The sequence below is a fragment of the Pinus tabuliformis genome, chromosome 4_2, assembly GCF_031772625.1.
Source record: "Pinus tabuliformis cultivar Carrire ecotype Pingquan chromosome 4_2, CPIR1, whole genome shotgun sequence".
NCBI classification, from domain to species: Eukaryota; Viridiplantae; Streptophyta; class Pinopsida; order Pinales; family Pinaceae; genus Pinus; species Pinus tabuliformis.
In genome coordinates, this window is record NC_142304.1 from 1,135,098,914 (window position 1) to 1,135,118,760 (window position 19,847).

Genomic DNA, 19,847 nt, shown 5'->3' on the forward strand with positions numbered 1-19,847 from the left:
TGGGAATGCTAACAAAGGGGCTGAGGGCAAAGAAAGGGACACCATGGATGTGGAAGGTTTGCATCGGATCATTAAGAAACTAAAAAACACAGTCATCGATATGAAAAGGAATCATGGAGAGAGTACTAGTGGTAGTGGAGGAGACTATAACAACAGAAAGCCCTTCAAGCCTTTCTATCGTAAGAAAACAGAAGGTGGTCATGGTCAACTTGCGCTGCCTGCTCCACCCAATGAAGGGAATTTAAATATGGAAGAGCTGGCTCTTATTGGGTCGCTCCTTAACAAAGAAGAACCTATAGTGGAGCTGGAGCCAGAACAAGAAAATGAGGAAGAATATCAAGTAGAAGAGCCCATGGACGAAGAATCTCAGATCAATGTACTGTGGGATTTCTATACAAATGAAAATGATGATGACGAAGAAGATTGTATGGTAGAAATCCACACCAATGAAATCCACACACGAAGTAAAGGGCCACTTCCAGGTGCGATGAAGCCTGTTGACCAAACAAAGAAAGATGTCCACCCTTTGAAGGCACCCACTCCCAAAGTTCCTGTTGAGAAGGGTAGACCAAGTGGTCAGTCCAAGAATACCCCAGTGGCAAACCATCCAGAGAAAGAGAACACAGCTCCCACTGCAATGAAGGCGACTCCAAATGGTAAACTCCCACCTAAGAATAGAAAAACTGGTATGTTTACTCTACCCTATCCTGTTTATAACATTGATTACAATATTGTGGATGATCTTAAGAAATCTAGAGCCAACATCACATACTTTGATTTTATGAAATTAAGGCAACAAAGATATCTACTCCTGAAAGCTATGAATTAGCGAAATTCCAAAACTCCCACCATCCCAAGTAGCCAAACCAAGAAGTCAGTTTCCAGACCTGTCAACACCTCCAATACAACCCAAATACCATCAACTATAGAAGCCACTCTGTCTAAAATGAATAGAAACCCCCAAGATGTCAATGTATCCATGATAGGGAGGAAATAAAAATCCATGACTCCACCTTTCCTTATCACATTTGAAATCCTCAACATGAACGTACACAATTGCTTCATAGATTCCGATGCCTCATCCACTGTGATGCCTTATGTTGTTGCCAAAAGACTGCATCCTATACCTGAGAAAACTGGGACTCGAATTATGCAATTAGACAAGACAAATGTGAAAGTGATTGGGGAACTAAAAGATGTGTTGATTCAGATGGCTGCCAAAACAACAGTACACACAAGTCATTGATATAGTGGTAGTCGATATACCCGAGTCTTATGGAAGGCTACTTAGTAGGGATTGGTCAGAAAAACTCAATAGATATTTCTCAACTGATTGGTCCCATCTCTTGCTACCTTAGAAGGGAAAAGGTGATATGCTGAGAGTTGATCAAGAAAGATACATGAAGTATGTGGTAACGGAACTAAATTGTCCCAATGAACCTGTAATGTTTACCAACTCCATCCTGGGGAACTATAGTTTCAATTTTTATGCTACAGAAACCTGTTTTGGAGAATTCCATGCAAAAATAGTTGAAGAAACTTTGACATACACATGGTTGGAAGCTCCCTCCCATAATCCAACTGGTGAACTATCCTGTATTATAGTAGATGATAGGACTAATTTCTTAGATAGTAGTTCAATTGATGTAACATTAGATTCTTTATTTTGGACACTCTATTTTGATGGCTCTAACTTCCTTGAAGGTGCAGGTGTTGGGAGTATTCTCATTGACCCACAAGGGAACCAACATTTGATGGCCAGCTAGTTGGACTTTCCATGCACCAACAACACAACAGAATATAAAGGCTTGTTGTAAGGCCTGAAGAAAGCCATTGACATGAAGGTGAAAAATCTTAAAGTTTTTGGCGACTCATAGGTAATTGTGGATCAGGTAAGGAAAAGGATAAACTGCAATTCCCCACACCTGGTAAGGTACCAGCACGAGGTATGGAGCTTAATTGACAATTTTGATTCCTTTAATATCACATACATACCTCGAGGTCAAAACTAAGATGCTGATCTGATGGCTAGTGTGGCTGCTAAACTTTTGCCTGATTTCAGATTAAAGAAGAATAAATGTTATGTTGAATTAATTTCCATACCATCTGTACCTGATAACATCTCAAATTGGCAGGTGTTTGAAGATTATGAGCAAATCCTTGAGTTCTTGCATTGCGAGAAGACATTCAAGAATGCAGTCATTGATGATAAAGAACACGACAGGCTTATGAACGAGAGGGAAGATGAGGAAAAGGATCAGCCCAATGAGATTTCCAAATCAGTTGTTAAGATGGAGCACTTGTATGACTTTCATGATAAATTCAAGAAGCCGATTAACTGCAAAATGCATAGCTCATCCATGAAGTATGAAGCGGTCAACCTTGGGACCAAAGAAGACCCAAAAAATTTCAATCTGGGCCTGGGGTGCTCTCTATAGGAAAAGGCTGAATTTGTCAAGCTATTTAAAGAATACAAGGACGTCTTTGCATGCACATATGAAGACCTAAAAACCTTTGATACCAATGCTATGCAGCATTTAATCCCTTTGGAAAAGGAGGCTAAGCCCTACCAAACAAAAACTTCGCAAGATGCATCCAAGCCTGGAACCGTTGTTGAAGAAAGAATTGAACAAAATGTTGGATGCTAAAATCATTTTCTTGGTCAGACACACCCGCTGGGTAGCCAATCTCGTGCTAGTAAGGAATAAAAATGGAGATATTAGGCTATGTATCGATTTTAGAAACCTAAACAAAGCATCGCAAAAGGATAACTATCTTGTCCCCTCCATTGAACACATCCTTCAGTGCGTTTCTAGGTCTTAAATGTTGTCCCTATTAGATGGGTTTTCAAGATATAATCAAGTGTTGGTATCTAGTGGCGATTAGTTGAAGACAACCTTCAACACTAAATGGGGTACCTGCACATATCTTAAAATGCCTTTTGGACTTATTAATGCAGGCGCCACATTCCAGAGAGCTATGGACATAGCCTTCCGAGGGTTGATTAAAAAATCAGTAGTGGTTTACATGGATGACATCACTGTGTATTCATATCACAGAAGGGATCATATTTATCACATGAGATAGATTTTTGAAAGATGCAGAAGGTATGGAATATCATTGAATCCCAAGAAGAGCATATTCGCACTCATAGAGGGGAAACTACTAGGTCATATCCTCTCTAAAGAAGGGATTGTTATTGACCCTGAAAGAATAGAGACTATCATGAGAATACAACCCCCTGCAAATAAAGGGCAATACAATCTTTCTTTGGGAAGATCAATTTTGTCAGGAAATTTATCTTAGGTTTCGCTGAAATAGTGTGCCCTATGCATCTAATGATGAATAAAGACGTTATGTATAAGTGGAGCGCTGAAGCCAACAAAGCATTTCAGCGAATCAAGGAAGCCATCGCTGAAGCTCCTGCATTGGTGAGCCCTGATTTCGGAAAGGAATTCTTCTTGTACACTTTTGCTTCTGATGTTTCATATGCCGCAATACTCACTTAGAAAAATAACGAAGGCAACAAAGTCCCTATTTCTTATATGAGCTCCAATCTCTAAGGGGAAGAACTCAACTACCTGGATGTGGAGAAATAGGGCTTTGCAGTTTTCAAGGCCATAAAACATTTCCGCCCTTATTTACTAAAGGCCAGGACCAAAGTAATCATTCCCCATCCTGCTGTAAGAGTCCTCTTCGTGCAGAAGGAAATGGGTGAACGAAGAGGGAATCAGATAACTGCCCTTCAAGAGTTTGACCTCGAGATTAAGCCGACACAAATAGTTTGAGGGCAGGGACTTTGCAGGCTAGCAGCAGAATCCTTGGCTGATAAAGAAGGGGCGTCTGAAGAATTAGAAATGAAGAACATGCAATATGCACAAATGGAATTCAGGGAGGAAACCTTATGGATTAACAAAGTGCTAATCTATGAGTGAGAAACGTTGGAAGCATTTTTGGACCCTAAGCCATGGTACTATGACATACTCTTATATATGATATGGGGATCATGTCTTGAACACATGGAAGCATCACAAAGGAGAGCACTCAGATTGAAATCCAATCAGTATCATTTGGCCAATAACATATTATACAGAAAAAATTATGATGGAATCTGGCTAAGATGTTTGGAAAAAGATGAGGCCAACCATGTCTTGAAAGAAATGCATGACGACCCAGCAGATGGTCACTATGGCAGAGATACCACTGCTCACAAAATATTAAGAGCCAGATATTGTTGGCCCATAGTGTTTAGAGACTCGCATGCCTATGCTCGCAAATGCAGGGTGTGTCAAACCGCCGCAGGACGAGAAAGAAAGCCTGCTGTCCCCCTCAGGCCCGTTATGATTTGTCACCCATTCCAGCAGTGGGGCATAGATGTCATAGGCGAGATCACTCCAAACTCTTTGCAACATCATAAGTATATACTCACAACGACCGACTACTTCACCAAATGGACCGAAGCCATCCCGCTTCGGAAGGTAAATGAAAATGATGTAATATCATTTATTGAGAAATTCATTATCAACAGGTATGGCATCCTTGACGCTCTCATATTTGATAATGCTTCTTACTTTTGATCATTGAAATTGACTGAGTTTACTATTGATAAATAAATTCACATGAGGTATTCATCAAACTATTACCCCCAAGGAAACGGAGTTGCACAGTCTTAAAAAAAAAAACCTTATCTGCATAATCTGCAAGTCTGTCGCTGACAACTAGAGGAACTGGCACAATGCCCTAGCAAATTCCCTTTGGGCCAATAGGGTCACCCTAAAAGTGGCCTTAGGAAACTCCCCATACTTCCTCATCTATGGACAAGAAGAAATACTACCTCCCAACGTCATCATTCCCTCTTTACAGCTCTCCCAAGCTTCAAGAGGAACCCCTTCAGCCTTACTCCAAGAAAGGATCAACCAACTGGTGAAGTTGGAGGAAGTGAGAGAGAAAGCCAGAAATAAATTCAAAAATCACCAAATGATTGTGAAAAAATAGTTTGATCATCATCTGGCAGGGGATAAAGACTTCCAAATAGGAGAGCTAGTCCTGAAATGGGACAATCTGAGTGAGCCAAAGGGTAAACACACAAAATTCCAACACTTATGGCTCGGCCCTTTCCAAGTTGTGGAAAAAATTGGCCAAGGAACTTATAGGTTGAAAACTTTACATGGAGGGACTGAAAATGTACCTGTTAATGGCCAACACCTAAAGAGATACTTCCAATAGCCACCACATGGTGGTTACCTCTTGAGTAGGTTAGAATCCATTTTAGTTTTGCTGCTAGTTTAGTTGCACTTCTGTCCTTTCCTTTCTGTTTTCTGCAAATTTTATTTTCTTGCTATTTTGAATTGCAATCCTTTTCAGCCAATCGATTTCAGTCCTCCTATCTTGTTTCTTTTTCCTTTCTCAGATTTGCCCGCATTCACCACCTTCAGCCTTGCCCTTCCTCCTTAACTTGCTGATGAGTCTGTTAATCCTAAATCCATCATTACCTTGCAAATCAAACAAATTTTCAATCAGCCCATGAGAACTTGAAAATCAACTATGGAATTCAAACCAAAACCACTCATTGGCATCTGTTGGGAACTAGGTAAGATCTGTTGATAACTTGGATATCTGGAGCATGTAGGGGCATCTTTATAAAACAAAATGTGTAACTACAACTAGACTGGCATGGAGGAACGCTGCATTTTAAGTAAATCCCACTCAGACCTAGCCTATACTTGCTTATAAGGTTTACAGTCATTCTCCATTGGTCCCATCCACCACACTAAATTGTCCAATACTTGTTATCTACAAGTAAACCTCCTTTCATGGGCTAAGCTCACTGTCATATACCCTGTGGCAAATCCAATTGTGCTCTAGTCCTTGTGCCTGAAACTAGAAGGACTTATTTAAAAGAAAATGAAATGTCAAGTCCTTGTGCTAATCTGGAAGGACAGGTTGTTTGGGAAGCCAGTTAGAGTAAGGACTGTTGCTGGGCTCATAGTACTGGTTGATACAGCAAGCCCAACCTTGCTTAAAAGGTTTTAAAAAATGGCATGATCCATGATTGCGCCTCATCCAATCATATGAAAATATAGTACTAAAATTCTCATAAAAAGTGCAGATAAAAATATCTACATCAAGTTTGATGAACAATAAAGAGTTTAGGTACACACCTAAATAGGTATTGACAAATTAGTGATGGTCCCAAAAGGATTTTTGAAAGTGGGAAACAGGTAAAGGAAGGTTAATAAATCCCAAAACACTGCCATTGGAGAATGCCTGTCAAAATCCTATCAGTAAGTAGAAGCTATTTGTCTCTATCCCACCTGAAGCAGTTGATGTTGAAGTGGAACCCATGCTTTTCCATATATATAGTTTGCATTTCAAGTTTATCTTAACACCCTAATGTTTTATTGATCTGAGGTTTATTTGGAAACAGAGATAACTGGTTCGCCCAGCGGTTCGCCATTTGTTGTGGCCACAACTACCACCCTATCAAAACCTGCCTTGGTATAAATTTTGAATGGGTCCCCTAAAGTTGATCTTCCACCTCTCCGAATGATCTGTTCTATTCCAAGAGACTTTATATCGTTTCCGAGCCAAATCTCCAATTCCTACTGGTTAAACCCCCCTTTCTAAACTTTTCCACATGATTCATTTCTAGCCCTTCCAAACCCTCCAAAACCTTCTATCGCACCCTATTCCTGTTATAGCCCTTTTACAATGGAAATACTCCAAAATATGCATAAATCACCCCTCTTTTAGCCTATCACAATTAACATTATGCATTGCCCCCTTCCGGACCTGACGATATTATCAACCCAAATACATATATTTCGGGTTCGGAAACCATATCACACATCGCTATCGGCACGTCTAGGGCTTATATATATATAGCACGCCACCCTTCCGGACCCGATGACTTCATTAACCGTAATATATACATTATTGGGTGCAGAAACCATATCGCATATCGCAATCAGCGGGGTCCAGGGCCTATATATAAGGCACATCGTTATACCCTAGACTCGCTGATGATTATAGAGCCTGGCATATAACATTTCAGGTCTGGCCTAACGGAAAACATGAGTTTTCCCATATATCCTTATGTTTTCTGGAAAACATTGAAGTCGGGGTTTTTCAAAGGGAGCCTTACATTGCGGACCCGCCGTGTTATTAAATATATATATATATATATATATATATATATATATATATATATGTGCATATCGCAATATCGCAATATCGCAATCGGCGGAGCCCTAGGCTTGTGCATATTGCAATATGAGATATGGCGGACCCGCCAATCCAATTAAACGTAATATATATGCTATCGGGTCTGCCCTTCCCCCATCGCAAATCGCTATCAGTGGGGTCTAGCACTCATGCATAAGGTGTGACACCATACGGCGGACCCACCGATGATTATAGGCTCTGATATATAATTTTTGAAATCCGTTGTACGGCCGAACGCGGGTTTTTCCCGTATTTTCCTATGTATTCGATAAAATGCCATAATCGCGGTTTTTCAAAGGGAAAGCCCATTAAAGTGATGTGATGCGATATGGCAGACCCGATAGGGTATAGGTTCCCACCTATAGTATTTCAAGTCCAGGTTTTGCATTCCGCTATGTGTTTTGCAAGGATTTTCCATGTAAATCGGATTTACATTCACAGGACTTAATCAGTGCATAAATTAAAAAGAAGGGGGGATTCTTTCACATTCGATGATATAAACACAAGATTCATTTTTTGTAGGCATGTTTACCATATTTCTCACAGTCATAGCTGATATAAATTATTTTTGTAAGCAAATACGAGCACACCCGATAATGGATAAATGTGAGTTATGTTAAGATGACACCTCTGCTCCACCGGTGTCAGTATTGCAAAACACACTTTGCGAAAGGGAAGACGAACCACCATAGCGCATAATGGAGGCACTCCTTCAGTTCAGTGGAAGCATTCATGACTGCACCGACCCATCAAGATGTCATCACTACCAAATACATCACAAAGAATGCCAGGTGTGGGATGAGGAGCGCAGCATCTTTGGTTTCCTTCAGGAAATGACAGAGAATGATAGCCATTCCACACAGGTGCAAAGAAATGAGACGTAATCCTTTTCTGTTCCCAAAGGCATCCATTCATTCCCCCAAGAAGTAGAACGCTCCACCAAAGGTAACCTCGGCTTGTCAGCAGTTTCACCAACCGTTCTCATCTGTATATGTTGATCTGTGTAATGAAAAGAGGGGAAATGAAATGTCATGGAAGACTGAGGGTCATTCAGGACTGCATAAGTAGTACCTCCAGATGTGAGAGAAGGGTGTTTGGTTGAGGGGAAAGTACCCCGAGGGTCCTTTGGGTTAAGACTCTACCAGACTGAAAATTGCTTATTCAAAGAAACACACACACAGCCATTATCTTTACTGTAAGCAAATTCTAATGTTTAGTGTACGTACATAAGGTCCTACGTTCGAGAACGCCTTAAGGGTCCAAACCCTTCTTGGAGTTTCCTTCTTCTCCTTTGACCTGTAAAACAAACAAATCAAAGAACACAACAGTACATGGACAAATACTTATACACAAACCATCTTCATGCTATAAAGTTAGTTATAAAAATCTTTAAGTAACTACTTGCATAATAATTCAAGACAAGAATCTCATAAGCATAAAGAAAGATTGTTTCGGGAACCAAGACGTGTTTCTTTATATAAAGGCAAGTAAAGTACATATAACGGAAAGATTTCACCTGAAACACCTTCAGCAGGCTCCAAGCAAAGCTTCCTCCCGGATTCGTTCCAGCCTCAAGCCTCCAACAAGAGCTCCTTCCAAGTCTTACTCAATGATGATATAGAGGATGAATGATCACCAATACACATGGAAACAAGGGTTTCCTATGCAATATGGGGGAAGTGCAGAAAGCACCAAGGACTTCAGACCTGGTCTAAGGGAAAAATCTCAGCATAATAATCTTGCTCTCTTTTCTCTCTCCTTTGGCCTTCCCTTTGATGTCTTTTTATACCATCTCCAAAGTAGTTTTTTAGTTAGGAGTTGGTTGGGAACAGTTGGGCCACGGGCACTAACAGGTGATTAGTAGGTAAAACCCGCGATCTCCACCCGAAAATAAGGAATTATTTTTTTTTTTAAGTGTTTTAATACATACACGTGGGTTGGGTATACACAGACCCGCGTGTACACGCGTTTAACTCAGGGAAATTTCGCGTATAGGGAATAAAACACTATTTTTTTAATTTTAGGACCAGGTCTGGAAGGAGGGGTTGCCCTAGGCCATGAGTGCAGCATCACAAACCATAAGAGTGAGATTTGGAGCTATAACAAATGCCCCCTAATGTATGAGGTTAGAAGGGGAACATGATGGCCGAAATATATTATGTAAGTACATGGAAAGGAACTCTGTCGAGAAACCGAGGAGGAGTTCACCAGAATTTAGCCTGCCAAGCCACCAAAAGGAGATCAGAAAGAAACACTGTCTGAGGCGGGCATACCCATGCTCAGAAAAAGTAAACCATGTCCGCATATCAAGTACAAGCGGATCCACTAAGTACACAAGTATAAAGGACTGGGAGATACATAATGGATCATCTGATCATAATGAGTAAGTACATGTCTGAATATCACATATAAGACTGTCAATTATGCTGAAAGATGCAACGGATCACTGATATCAAAGACTAATCCCAAAAGGTACCAACTAAATATGATGGAATAGGATGGTACTACACTGCAAACTCAGGTGCCAGCATATAGAATGTCTCCATGACTGACTGCAACATATAAGGTGGAGTGGTATCAACTAGCAGCAACAGGAGCAACTGTCAAGTGAACCAATGAATGCTGATATAACATGAGGTCTTCACCGACCGCCGTGGTACATTTCTACACCATGGGAATAAATGATCTGAAGTCGACCGTGTGAGAAATCGTTTCATTACCGGTCATTGATGTATACCGTTAACAAACGCGAGACTACTCACCGATAATGATAATGAGCGTCAAGGTACCCAGTACAATCTAACAAGTGTGAATAGATGAGCTGAAGTCGAACACCTGTAAGAATCTATCGATCAGGAGACAATGATGGTTTCCCACTGTCGATAGCGAGGAATCTGCCACTAATGACTGCAAACCCCAAGGTACTACCAAATGGACTCTAGATCTTTGCCCCAGAGCAATGAGTCGGAGTCGATAGGGAAAGATCCGCTAGAAGGAAGGCATTAAGGCATCCTCCATCAATCTAGCGCGAGTGTAACCCGTAGGCCAATAATGTGGAAGGAATCAGATGAAAAAGATGTAGTAACCCAACCGAAGTACGTTTCCGGCGTACACAAGATGTGGCTAGCGGACGACAGAAACCCTCTGAACCAACCAATAATGAAAGCCGACACAGAGGTGAGGCATCCACCAATAGGGTCAAATAGAAACCAAGGTACCGCACGAATCCCAATGTGTGATAATGTATGCTGATGTCGAACACAAGGGAAACCACTCAGTCAAAGACCCATGATACTGATCGATGCTGAGCACAAGGTGACCTATCAATAATGAAAATAGGGCCAGGGTGCAGCTCTAGGCCTGTCCTCAGAGCAAGGTGTTGTCGTTGATAAGGACAAGACCCGCCAGCAAGAAGTCAATGGGGACCTTCTCAAACCGGCACGAGTAAAGGACCAATATAGCTGATGTGATGATAGACATGATACTGACAACCAAGGATGGCCGACTGAAAAATGAGTCAAGAGACACCGCAGAGAGGCCGACTCAGGCTAACTTCCCTTGAACAAAAGCACGACTCAATGTGACTATGTGGCAGCATATGATGACTCTGTATAAGTTCGCCATGCAGGAGGCACGAACGAACCCTCCATATGATTGGAAGAGATAACCAATCGGCGGAGAACTGACTCAATAACAAGGTTATGGCATACCTAAGTCAAACTAAATCCCACCCATGCGGAGGAGACTTTGTTTTGAGTGCTTTGTTCAAGGGCGACACGACTGATTCTAGCTGCCAATAATAAATGGAAATAATGTCCCTGTTCCCGCTCTTTTTTGGAATATTTAATTTTTTTGTCTTTTTCTATTAAGCCGGAAAAAGAATAAAAGAATGCTATGGTACAGTGGAAAGAACGAGTGTCGGTGAAACAGATGATCTAGTTCCTGGGAAAGGAACGTTCCTATGCTCAATGCAGGGAGGTGAAAACTGGTCAGTGACACTCAGAGGTATGTTCCTTCCACGGATCAGGGTATGTCAAGCTGTAGAAGTCAAAGGTATGCAAGGTTGATTTTGCAGACGTCATGGTCAAAATTTGGCTTAAACACGAGTCCAAGTGAAGCCGGCTCTAGGCCAAAAGGTGCAAATGGTCAACATGCAATGCAGAAGTACAACTCGACACACATAGGAGCCTCTAGGGTATAAGGCCAGAACGAAGCGAAGAAGTAAAGAGGAATGAGTCTTCAACGCATAAGTCATGGCGGGACTACAGAGGACTCCCGAGCCTACTCAAAACGAAGCAGCATGGGCAACAAATGTCAGTGAGGTGCTAACTACGATGCCCATGTAAAGGGATGGCTCTACCATCGTGTCATGATTTAAAGAATCGGCGAGTGAAAATGGCTTACGAACCATAACACGATGGGGTGGACCCTACGGCAGATGTATCGGTCATGTGGAGGCTAGTATGCATAATGCAACGGAAAAAATGGTGTCCCTAACCTATATGCCAGTGAAAACACGATACCTGCCATGATGGGTCAGCGGTCATGGAACCGTCTCGAACTGTCGAAAAATGTCCAAAATGTCCTGAAAAACAAACCAAACTCGGCATTCCAAGCTCCCAAGTTAAAAGTCACATGAGGTCAAACAAAATAAAATTTTGAAAAAATTTTGCATTTTCAAAACTTATAAAAGGCATTTTTGACTTACCATTATCACCATTTGACTTGGAGAGAAAAAATTGTGGAGCAAAAGGAGCAAACTTCCCTGTGACCAATTCAACCATTCAAACTTGCCGAAAACTTCCAGGTAAGCCTCAAACTTGTCTTGCAATTAATTGTGATAGTTTTTAGGAATTTTAGTTGATGTTTTACCGTTGGTTTTTTGCAAAAAATTCCTTTGCGCCATACACGCGGGTTGGCTATATAGAACTCGCGTATACGGCGGCCCTACACGCGACTGTATACAAAGGAACCTGCGTGTGCGCAGCAAACTAATTTTATACACAAAACTAACGGATGAAAATGATTTTTTCTTCCAGGATGACTCTCACATGGCATGAAAGAGAGCACTCAGCCGTGGATAACGAAGTTATGGGCAATGATGAGGCATTAGAGGCCTTACGGGGATGCGGGTTGCTAAAATTCTTCAAATTGCCAAATATGAAAGCGAACACGCGTCTGCTCGAGAGGCTCATTGAATATTGGGATGTCGATGAGGAAGCATTCATTATTGATCAGATGCCACTCAGGATAGAAGTGGAAGATATATATTTTATCACGGGCCTTTCCTGAAGGGGAGAGGTAGTACATTCCCGGGGCAGAACACGGAATAGCCTTAGTGTAGATGACTATGTACAGATTTACTGCCTGGGTCATCGGAAGGTTGGGATTCAGATCTCTATCCCACATGTGGCAAGTTTGTCACTCAGGATAATCTTGTTCACCATAGCTCGAGTGAACGGATCATCCTCACTACATCAGGCGTCACGAGTAACCATGAGCGTGGCAGTGGACTGTCTCACTACTGTGTTTGACTGGTGTACTCCTCTTCTTGCCAACATGAAGGAACAACTCACTTCTATCAGGACGGGACAGACCAAGAACTTTGGGTTCGGAACCATCTTGTGCACTTTCTTCTTCGAGAAGGTTCCCGCACTCCACCCCAGGGTAGTAGTTGCCATCAGCAGTCCACGTGATCCACGCATGGGCCGGTGGGCTGACTTGATGAAACGTCGGGGGGTGGGGAAGTCCCAATGAATGCATTCGACAATGACTTCTTTGCCTGGTGGGAGCAGCAGATCATCGTCGTAGATGACTACCCCTATGCTGGGTTGGATTTCCGAGGAGATCCTGATCTAGTGTTACCATCGGACGCAGCATGTTGCGAGATTGGTAAGAATTTTTTATGATTTTATGATTTTTTTTTGGATTTTTCAAATATAATGATAAATTTTGAAAAATATTTTTGGTGAGACTCAAATGACAAATATGATGATCATGTTCCAGACATCGGGCCCGTACGACCAGATGGATTCCCGCGGCATGGACGGCGTGGCCGAGGAGAAGAAGAGGCAGCTGCCGATACGGAACGGACCCTCAACAACGTCCAACGACACTTGGTGAGACTGAGCTGCCGAGTACCAATGGCCGAGATAGAGGACCTTCCTCCGGATATGCAGCGTCATGTGGTTGGCATGCCACGTGACTGGGTTTGTGTCTTTCGGCGCGTGGCCAATGCCATAGTTACATATTTAGATGCTCATCCTGAGCCGAGGCGCTAGATATGCCTGACATGATTATGGGCATTTGAGTCCCAATTTTGTATATTTTTGGACACACATATGTACACTCGAGGCGCTTTATGATATATATATATATATATACAGTTTGAATTTTTGATGCATGATTTTATGATGATGAATGATTGATATGCCAGTCTAATGCTTGATTAGCGATAGAATCAGCTAACCAATTTTGAGATCTTGGAATGTGCAAATAATTAATGTAAATGAATGATCTTTGCAACAACCTCACCCTTAAATATTGGCGATATAATAATGGATCCCTAACGCGATAAATGTTATTTAATTGAGACACTATCAATTGAGAATCAAGATATACTACCAACGAGTCGATCCCATGAGAGATTTCCTCGGATAATAAATTGATCACAGCTGTATACTCGGCCATATTGTTTGAAGCAAGACCGATACATACGCCTCTCGATACGATCAATTGACCAGTTGGATAATAAAGTACCCAAGCTGCGGAAGCAAGATTCCGAGTGTGCCGACTAGCACCATCGGCGAACCCAAAATAGACCAAATCATCCATCAGCACCTGCCACAGTAGACCGAAAAGCACTGATATCAGAAAACGCTCGACGATATATGTATAAATATATACATAAAGTACAAAGAAGTCATTACCCAGCCTAAACTAAGCAAAGTACTTCTTTAGGTAGAGCCCATTTCGGGGCTTCGCCAGCTTGTTCCCTCCAAAGTCGATTAACTCATACGACCCTTTTTCTAAGACTCGTTTAACAATGAAAGGACCGTACCACATAGGCTTAAATTTGCCTGCCCCCAAGGTGTCTTTATCTTGGTCGTAGACTAAGACAAGGTCACCTTCAGAAAATACTCGAGGATGGACAGACTTATCATACTGCATTTTAACCCTTTTCTTATGGGCCTCATTCATCGTGGCGGCGTCTTGATGCTGCTCATCGAGATGTTCCAAGTGAACTAGGCGCTCTTCGAGACTCGAAGTCTCTGGAAGGAGTTCAACAGCCAACTTAAGAGATGGAATTTCACATTCGACCGGGAAGATGGATTCCATCCCATAAACCAGCTGAAAAGGTGTAAAACCAGTAGCCGTTTTGATGGAGGTTCGGTATACCCATAGAGCCGGATACAACATAATGTGCCAATTGCACCGATTTTTATCGATTGTCCGTTGGAGTATCGTCTTAAGAGTTTTATTAACTGCCTCGACCTACCCATTGGCCTGAGGATAATAAGGGGACGAATGTTCCTGACGAAAGCCTAGTTTACGAGCCAACTCGGACATTAGTTGATTTTGGAAATGATTGCCATGGTCAGTGACAATCTCCCTTGGGATACCGAATCTTGAGATGATCTGATTGAAAAGAAACAAAGCTATCATGTCACTATCGTTCTTATAAGTAGGCATGGCCTCAGCCCACTTTGTGAAGTAGTCTACAACCACGATAATGTACTTGTGATTCGCCGCTGAAGGCAGATTACAAGTCGGAAAGTCAATGCCCCACTTAGTAAAGGGACCGACAGTGACAACGGGGAAAAGAGGAGCTGGATGTGCATGAATCTTGTGAGTAAAGATTTGACATGGGTGGCAGCGTTTGACCGCTTCCACACAGTCCTTAAAAAGTGAAGGCCAAAAATAGCCGGCACGTAAGATGCATTGGGCTGTAGCAAGCCCTGATAGATGACCACCACAAGCTCCACTGTGGCAATCATTGAGTACAGACTCTGCTTCCTCTAAGGTTAAACAACGCCGAAGGATTGAGTCAACCCATCGACGATATAATGTGTCACCAACAATAACATAGTTCTTTGCCAGGTGACGGAATTTGCGACGTTCATCCTTGGAGAAAGTAGAGGGGCACTTCGAAGTCTGGAGATAAACAATGATATCTCCATACCAAGGGTCTTGTGCAGAGATGAGGAATATATGTTCGTCGGGTAAACTTTCCTCATAAACAATATCATCTCCACAAGGTAGCTCCGAGATAAGTTCTGCGAAAACCATGGATTTCTTAGATTTGGCAGACAAGAACTCGAGATCAAATTCTTGCAAAATGACTATCCATCTATTATATTTGCCCCCAATCACTCGCCTACTGAGGACAAATTGAAATGGATTGACTGCCGCTAAGACAAAATTTTTACGTAGCAAAATATAATGATGGAGCCGTTGGACAGCATGGACAGCTGCCAAGGCCAACTTCTCAACCGGAGAATAGCGAAGCTCAGGGCCTATCAAGCCTCGGCTCAAATAATAAATGACGTGCTCGGCGAGAGCATCGTCCTCCTGAACTAGAACCATACCAATGGTTGATTCTGCTGCAGCGAGATATAAAAGGAAGTCTCTACCATAATCCGGTGGACTCAAAAGCGGGGTAGAGACTAATGCTTTTTTCAAAGCATCAAACGACCGCTGCGCAAAGTCATCCCATATAAATGGAGCTCCTTTCTGTAGTAGACGCATGAACCCTTTAGTGATCTCGGCGTAATTTGCTATAAACCGTCTTAAGAAGTTAGCCTTCCCTTGAAGACTTTGAGGTTGCTGAAGTGAAGAGGGGGGAGGCAACTGAATTATTGCCTCAACCTTGAAGGGATCAACCTGAATCCCTTCATTGGACACAATGAACCCTAACAGCCGACCGGACGTAACCGCGAAAACACACTTGTTGGGATTCAACCGGATTTTATAAAAACGACATCTCTCAAAGACTAATCGAAGATGACTAGGGTGATCTGTTCTCTTTCGAGAACGAGCAGCGAGATCATCTAAGTATGCCTCGATGACATGTTTGATGTCGTGGAAAGCGTATGACATGGCCCGCTGAAACGTGGCTCCAGCATTTTTAAGACCAAAAGGCATCTTTCGATATGCAAAGGTACCCCAGGGACATATGAAGGTTGTCTTATGCTGATCCTCAGGACGGATAGAGATTTGATTATAACCTGAAAAACCATCCATGAAGGAAAAAATCTCGTTACCCGCACACTCGTCAATAATTTGATCAATAAATGGCGTGGGGTAATTGTCTTTTGGACAAGCCTTATTTAGATCCCTAAAATCGATGCATACACGGATTGTTCCTTGCTTTTTATCTACAGGGACTGGATTAGAAACCCAATCAGTAAGAGGAACAGGTTATATAAAACCTGCCTTTAGTAGCTTCTGGACTTCAGCTTTGATAGCTGCTTCTTTCCTAGGGTTAACCGGACGAAGTCTTTGACGAACAAGTTTCGCGTTTTCATATGTCTTGATCTCATGTTGAACTATAGAAGGATCAATGTCAGGCATTTCTTCATAAGACCAAGCAAATACGTCACGATATTCTTTAAAGAGGTCAGTGTAGATTTGAATTTCTTCAGGGGAACACTCAATTCCGATGAAGATATTCTCAATGATGTTAGGGTCCCTAGAGATATTGATGGGTATCATTTTTGACATTACCGACATATTACCTTCGGCGCGAATGTGTGCTGGAGCCAAAGGGTTCGACACCATATGAAAATCACTAGTACAGAGCTCGGAAAACCTAGATTCTACTTCCTGCAAAGGAGGAAGAAAGTACGAACGATGGTGTAAGTCTTCCCAAGGTTGATCTATACCCATCATTGCTTCAAGGATTGCTTCTTCAGAAGGTAAAATTGAATCCAAGCAATCCAAGGTAGAGATAGTATCTAGGCTCCAGGCCGGGGCCACATGACCATCCAACTCTTCTTCAGAAAAAGGAGTGGAGTGGTTATCTGCAGAGTCTACGATAGACTGATATCTAAGCTCAGCTGCAGATATAGGAAACGCCATTCCATTTACTTGTCCTTCAACTAATGTGGTCGTAGGTGAAGGCAAGGTCCAAGGGTCGGAAAAATGATGAGTTCGGAAGAACTCTTCTCGAGGAGATTCCTTGGATGATGAAATAGCATTGATTTTTGCGAAAGGAGAGGGAAAATCAAACGTACCCATCAATGAGGAATACATCCCTACTCCTAAATTCTCAATCGGCGGGCGAGGATTATCCACCAAAGGAACAGTAGAGTCAGAGATTGCTTGAGGATCGATTGGAGAATAGTCCAATTGATCAACCTTAACGATTTTCCCCTCATGAGGAAAGCAAATGACACGAAACAGAGTCGATACGACGGCTTCCATTTCGTATACCCAGTTCCTTCCTAATAGGAGATTATAGTCTAGGTTAGCATCTATGACTTCAACTTCGATATTAACGACCTTCCCTCCAACACATATAGGAAAGGCCGGGATAATCCCATGCGGCTTGTGAGAATGACCATCAAATGCAGTTAAGACGGTTGGTGAAGGAACAGCCGAAGGTGAACCAATAGCCTTCCAACATGACATCGACATGACACATGTGGAAGCTCCTTCATCTATAACGGTGCGAAAAATATTGATTTTCCGGTATGTAGACTTTATCTGAAAAGCCATATGATGAGGGAGTCGCTTTTTGACATTTAACATGTCAAAAGTGAGCACTAAAGAGTTAGCTGGATCAACTGCTCCAATTGCGGAGAGTAAAGCACTTCTCTGAGCCGGACACGACTGGAGAACCTCTAAAGCGGACATAGCACACGGGCTTTGAGCCAGATCCTCCACAATGGAGTAATTCTGAGCGGCCCTAGCATTAGGGTTAATCGTCGCGCGTTTGGCAGAACCTTTCGGTATCCGAGGTATAGTCTCAACAGGGGGTCGCTCAATATGAAGGTCAGTACCTCCTGGAACAGTTTTATCCTTAGACATTTCGGCTTCACCATAATCACATGACCGAGTAGTCACATGGACATTTGAACCCATCATAAAAACATTTGATGCTTTTTCCCCTTCCTGGTTGCCCCCTTAGGAGGTCCCAGGATTTGAACTTGCGCCAGCAAGAAGTTGCTGCCCTTGGGGAAATGGGTTAGTTAACACAGCTTGTGAACTAGAAGTCCCTTGCTGTCCTAACAAGCGCTGAGCGTCTTCAATCCTAGGGCAGAGATGAGTTAGATGGTCTCCTTTACATAACTTGCAAGGAAACTTAACTTTCTTTCTCGACTCACCTTTACCACCACCAGCGTTGTTACCGGATTTATTTGCATCGGGCTTCCCATCCAAATTCTTCTTCTTACCACGTCCTTTCTTTTTCCCATCGGAACTTTGATTTCCTTTGGGGTTATCGGATTGGACGGCGTTAATTGAAGAAGTTTGGGAAGCGAGAGGATTAGACAATGTGACTTGGTTGTTAGAAGCAATTTGCAAAGACAACTGCTGCAATTGATTCAACAAGTTCACTGTAGATGTGTCTACTGACCCAACGATACCATCCACGTGCAGACCTAGCTTCGGCTTAGCTAAATCAACCTTAGGTCCAGGAGCATTTGGAAAGTACTTTTGTAGGATCCCAGACTGAGAGTAGATCAATTCTAATTGATGAGCCCTAAAAATGGCTTGCTCCTCAGAATAGACCCCAGACATGGAGACATCCTTGGAGATCTCGGGTTGTAAAGACTTCAAAAACCACTCGAGACGATATTCGGGAGGAATTTCGGCTTTAATGAGCCTCTTTCTCCGTCTCCATTCCTGAATGTGATCGGAAATGTGAGTAGCCTTATCCTGACGAAAGGTGGCCAGAAGTTTAGTTCCGGCGTCATAGCGGACAGGCAACTGAAAGTTATTTAAGAAGATGTTGGCTAAGTCGACGAAGGATGTGAAGCTGCCCCCTGGCAACTCTATATACCACTTGGCCGCATTACCAGTCAAGGTGCGCTGAAAGAGTCTCAACCTAATCGAATCATCGATGAGGGAGTTGGATGAGCACCACAGATGGAATGTGGTTACGTGGTCGCCCGGGTCCTCACCACTTTTTCCTTCGAATTTTGGAATGTCCAAAGGGAGTTTGGTTGGGACTGGAGGCCAGGCCGGATTATACCTGATTGGGTCATTCGTTAACTTAGTGAGATCTGGCAAGTTTAACGTTGCCAGAAACGGAAGCCTAGGAGGACCTAGGGGATTCCACCCAGACTGGGCAGAACTCCCTAAGCTCTGAAAAGATTGTCCTGGAATTTGGGAGGCACCAGGCTGCCCGAAGTGACCAGTAGAACCGGCTGAACCAAAAGGCAAGCCTTGTGGTCCAGCAAAATTCAGAGTTTGACCAACTCCTGCCGTATAACCTCCATAACCTGCAAAGTTTCCTCCTAAAGAATGGTAAGGAGTTGATAACCCCTGATATGGATTCCAAGCCGAAGCAAGGGGAGGAATACTTTGAAACATGCTAACCGTGGAGTACGGCCTATTCCCTTGTTGGCCGCTAAACGAATTCCCAGTTCCTGCGCTACTAACCCCAGGGTTATTCCAAC

General features: G+C 42.6%; 1 pseudogene; it reads left to right on the top strand.

Annotated features, from left to right (window-relative positions):
- Positions 1 to 352: 352 nt before the first annotated feature.
- The window catches only part of LOC149173674 (wax ester synthase/diacylglycerol acyltransferase 5-like), a 59,931-nt pseudogene continuing 40,436 nt past the window's right edge, over positions 353 to 19,847 (top strand).